Raw genomic sequence first — 5646 nt, 5'->3', positions numbered from 1 at the left:
TGTGTGTGTGTGTGTGTGTGTGTGTGTGTGTGTGTGTGTGTGTGTGTGTTTTCTGTTTCTTTCTTGTGCCTCTTCTCGTCTAGCATTGAGCTTCCTTGCCCTGTCTGGTTCTGCTTTGTGTTTCCTCAAGTTTTGTTGTTTTATATTATTTTAACTGTGACTACATCACAGCCGGAATGTGGCTGTAAATGTATTTCTCTCTTACTCAAGAAAAAGTCCCAATTTTATGCTAAAATCATATTTTTCTCTGCAAACATAAAAGTACATTTTTGAATCATTTGCTGTAAAATGCTACGAAGGTGGAAAAGGCCTGAGGCCACCAGCAAGACCCTTCTAAAGACAAATTAAATGTTTTTGCGGCCGTGAAACAAAGTTAGAAAAACAGAAAAAACGTTGCCAATAAAACTAAGAATAACTACTGAAATGTGCTAAAGAATAAGCAATAAAAAATACACGGAGCTGCCTCAGTACCACACGTTCTGCCTCTTAAAGCCTTTTCAAACCAATTGATTTTACGATGTGTGAAGATGAAATCGATTGGCAACAGTCCAGCCTGTGGTCACATGGCCTCCTGATAACTTAGACGGTCTTTGTATGATTTTCTGTCTCCTCTTTGTTTCTTCTGCATGAAGCAGAATTTACGACTTTCCTCAGACTGACMGAGGAACAAAACATCATCAGCAGCTGTTTTCTGCTCTTTGACAGACTGACTTTAGACGCTCCTGATGTCCAACATGTGGACTTTTCCARATGTTGCTCTGCTCTCTTTTCACCAAAAAGTTTTGAACATTGTGGATTTCAAAGCATCAGAAAACTTGTTTTGTTTGTTTGTTTTTTGACAGTGAAACAGCAAAAAAATGACTCCAAGTCAGTTCATAGGATCTGTGTCTGTGAAAGACAAGTTTTGAACAAGTCAAGCCAAAAACGTGTTTTTTTTTTTTTTTACTTTTTCAGAGTGATGCCTGAGGAACGTTGATGATTGTTTTATTTCATTTTACACGGTTTGGATAAATCAAACCAGAATGTGAAAACTGTCAGGCCTTTCAAGAAAAGCTGTCTTCTGCCAAGAAAGAAACCAAACAATATAAGAATGAAGACTTTTTCCCAGGAATTGATAGTTTTAGCTTTTGTAAATTGCATTATTTTGAACTGCATGGAGGAATGAGTTCTGAGTCCCAATGAAGCCGGATCACTTGGACTCCTCTTGTTGATCTGAGACCCAGATGAGACGGGGGATTTTATCAGTTTTATGACCCGACTTCAAGACTCAGACGTTTGTCTCTGCTCACATCATCTGATAATCATAAACTTTCATTTGTCTTTACCAAGGTCTACAAAACCGATGATGTAAAGTTATTTTTACAAAGGCTAAAATCTTCAMAATATATTGACAGAATGTGTTTATTGTTTTTTGTTTTGTTGAGTTAAACACTTTTCTTCAGGAGGAAATAAATGTTATAAAGTTAAAAATACAGGAGATGAAACTTAAGAAGACATCCTGAAAACAGCTTTTAATCCCCCTTTTTTATGTTATTGCTAAAGCCTGCTGGACAAGTTGACAGAACTGTTTCAGATTGCTTTTCCTTGCTGGTTTGTGGAGAAATGATGTGTAAAATGATACGATTTACATGGTTCATTTTGTGAACCGCAGCTCAAAGCCAATTTCAACTCTTCTACATGTAAAWGTCATAGAGAGTAAGACAAATTTCACTAAGCTAATAGAAAAAATTGTTGTTGCTGGTTTTGCTGTGGACAGTCTAAACCTCAAACTGGATTATGGTTTCTGGGCAAAATAATAAACATCCTGGGGGCAATTTTGTCAAATTCTTCAGAGTGATGTGGAGGACTTTGATGCCCAATGASATATCTGTATAAGAAGTGCAGCATGTGAGGAGAGCTGAGATAACCTTAAAAGTGCTGGATGTAGAGATGGGCTACATCCATTTTTAGCTAAAATAAACCAGAGGAAGGGGAAACCCAAGAAACCACAGAATTTGGACTCACTAAAAGTGGTGGCAGACGGAAGATGATAAAGAAACAAAGAAAGATTTTGTGTTGAAGTCTGGAGATCAGATCTGAGATAAAACACAGAAGTGACAGCAAAAACACAGACTCTTTGACAAACTCACCCTGAGGGCAGGTACAAACATTAATAAAAACACTCACAATTTCAATGAGATGTTGTCAAATGGTTCAGCGTTTATTATTTTGTATTACATATTAAAAGGGTTAGTGTAAAATCTGGCTCCTATTTTGTTTATTTATTGAGTAAATATGTCTAAGTTGCTCATTTAATATGAAACAATGAACTTTAGTCTCTCCTATATCTTTATATTCTGATTTAGTCATATTTTCAACCCATTCATTTTTCTCTGTTTTCTATGACGTTTTCTGAACTATTACACCAAATCATTTGCGATGGAGGGTCTGGACTTACCAACCACAGTTTTGTCGTCTTCATTCTTCTCTGGCTCTGGGTCCACCATGTAAGGCTGGAAGGACAAGTCTTCTGCTGACATCTTTGAACTAATTTGTAAATAAAAGGTTTCTGCGCCGCTATATAGRTGTAAACCCCTCWATKYAGTTAGAATGAACCGGTCTGGAAGCTGAAGTGAGGGCGGGGTGTGGAGCACCTCATAAAGACACAGCCTCAAAACGATTTGCTTTGCAACACACATCAGAAAAGGGTGAAAGAGGGGCTTGTGGAGTTACAATAAGGAGGAATTCAGACCAAAGCATTGCAGTTTCACTTTATATAGACGCCAACTYAATGATTTGAATTTGAAAAAGAAGGATTTGAAAACATGAAGTCATTTTAAACCTAAACTCCCATTAGATTTTAGACGTAGCACAGAATGTGTTCGTACCCTTTAAATTTTAAATAAGCTGTTTAAAGTTAGGTTAAGTTAAACATTTAAAAAAATAAAAGCATTTACAGTAGATGTGAGGGGAAAGATTTCCCAGAAACTCTCACAAAAATTCCCACTGATTAAGGAAATTCACAGATGGTCAGTTGGGTTTTCTTGAAAAGACGCCTATTGCTTGTTTTTGTTTGTTTTGAAGTGATCTAAATGGACTCAATTCATAACACAGCTTATTTTTATTTGTATTTTTTTCATTCAAATGATTTATGCACTAAAGCAGCTTTACGTCAGTTGTTGTGCATGAGTAATTTCTGAACCAGCACCTTTAAAAAAAACATCAAAGAACTGTAAGAATATTTTTATTATGATCCATTGTTGATTGTTTTATGAATTGTCTTAATATTGTAATTTTTCATTTATTTTAAACTGTTTTATTTTTATGTAGCTAAAAACTTGTTTAGGGAGAGGTATTACAAATTAGTGTAGGCTATCAATGTTTTAGTGTAAGATATTGTAAATACTATTCTACGAAGCCCGCGAGGGGACATGAGGGGATTTTTTTTCTTTTGCGTTCCCACACAATACTATTGTGTTACCTCGCAAATCTTTGCGTTACCTCGCAAAACTTTTTGCGTTACTTCGCAAATGTTTGCATTCCCTTGCAAAATTGTTTCTTGTTCCCATGCAAAAGTTTGTTTTGTATATGAACTGAATCAAATCAGACTTTTATTTTGAAATATCTGGTTACCAAAACAGGACGTGTCGCCACAAGTTTGTGAAATTGACATTGATGTTCTGTGGCTGCACTGTGTTAAAATACCGGCATATGACACACTTCCATGCGTGGCTGTGTATTTCATTCTGAAGCTGAATTAAAGTAGTAGGTTAACTCGTTAAAGTAGTTGGCTAACTCGCTAATGGTGAACATGTGAATTTGTTAATAACCACCAGGCACAACAGTGATAAACGACTTTTTTGAGGGAACGCAAAAGATATTGCGAGGGAACGCAATATTATTGCGTGGGAACGCAAAAGAAAAAAATCTCCCATGTCTCCTTGTGGGTTCCGTAGCCTACTATTCAAATAAACAAATGAAATGAAATCAAGTAAATAATTGTATCAACTTTATAAATAAAAAAGAGAAGCAAAATCTCTAACGAAACAGAGTTTAAGATAATATTTTGTAACAATTTTCCCAACAAGGTTAAAAGTTATGTTAGTCAGGCTAACTTAGCTTTAGTGGCTAAGCTAACTACTGATATTAATGTTAACATCTTCCTCCTAGCATACAAAATTATTAAGTGAACTCAAAATGGTACCATCCCTCTAAATGAGTTTTTTCTTTGGTTTTTGCTGATCCAAATGAACAGTTTGAGTTTTAGTCAGGCCCTGGACTCAGACTTTTGCTAATGTTGTTCCTGGCTGCTAGCTCTGCTGCGCTGCTAATGACGCTAACCTCAGCACCACAGGAGAAAGACTTGACCTGATCTGAAAATATTTTCACATCATTCCAGAGGATTTAATTAAGAGTAAAGACACACAAAAAAAAGAAAGARTGTGTTTTCCTGGAAGGAATCCCACGATAGATCAAAAACAGCGACGCTAATTATATTTTCAAATGTGTTTTGTGCCAATGCAGTTGTTTTTACACTCCAACCACAATATTCTAGTTTGTTGGACTGCCACATTTTTCTACCCAAGTGTTTGAGTTGTATAAAAACCAACAAATTTAATCATTTTAGGTCATGACGTGCTGCGATTGTTTCYATTTGTCTGTCACTGATTCTCTAAAACGTTTCTTTTTTTATATAAAATGTTTCTCCCTGACAATTTCTCAGAATCCCTTTCTTTTGCAGAGCCATGTATTTGTGCTGATGTGTTTCAACATGTCTATATGCTCAACCTTCTAAATGGAAAACAGGTCACTTGTCAGGTCACCCTGTCCATTAGCTTTTTCTTCTCAGCCAAATAAAAGACACTCTAGTAAAAACAGAGGAAAACAAAAAAAGAAGTGTTCAAAAAAAATCCAGTTTGTTACATTCTGTCTTTCCAACATCGGAGGACAAACAAGTGAAACAAACAAAGGCTTTAAGGTTCAGTCTGAGTGTTTGTGTCGCTGATCTGAGGGGTCTTGGCGGGGGCCAGAGTCCAAAGTAGCAGCTTTTTCTGATTTCCTCCTCAATCTGTGGCCTCCTGACAGCTCTCTGCCTCTCTGCTAGAGCAGCCCCCAAAAATGAAATTACCAACTAGGAAATAATAAGAGGCAGGGATGACGCAGATACACTTGATGAGTAACTCGAGAGTTCTGTTTAAAAACTCACCGAAGGACCCGTCTGGGAGTTTCTTACAAGCGTCTGCCACATRCTCAAATAGAGCAGTGAATGTGGATTTAGCCACAGCTGGATCGATGATGGAGTTCATAACAGTGGCTCTGATTCATGAAGAATTAAACTTTTCAGCTTCCTTCATTTGTTTTAGCGTCATCCATTAAAAGTGTGGCGTTTTGGGACACAATTATGTCTGTACGACAACTAGAAGTACCATCTGCACTCCCCTCCACCCTAWTGAAAAACTCATTCAGGTATTATTCTAACAGACATGACCAGCTGATGCTTTTTTTAACCTTTTTGAGGCATGAAGCTGATGAATGTGTGAATGRAGGCATCACAAACATGGTATTGTTCTTATCCTGAATGGAGGAGAGGTACAAAGGAACAAATGCTGCTATAAATCAAGTCGGCGTGTTCACGATGACCTGAATACATCAGCATAAAAACTAAGT

The sequence above is a fragment of the Austrofundulus limnaeus genome, unplaced genomic scaffold, assembly GCF_001266775.1.
Source record: "Austrofundulus limnaeus strain Quisiro unplaced genomic scaffold, Austrofundulus_limnaeus-1.0 Scaffold2, whole genome shotgun sequence".
In the NCBI taxonomy this organism is placed as follows: Eukaryota; Metazoa; Chordata; class Actinopteri; order Cyprinodontiformes; family Rivulidae; genus Austrofundulus; species Austrofundulus limnaeus.
The sequence above is the reverse complement of the archived record's forward strand: the minus strand, read 5'-3'. Positions refer to the sequence as shown.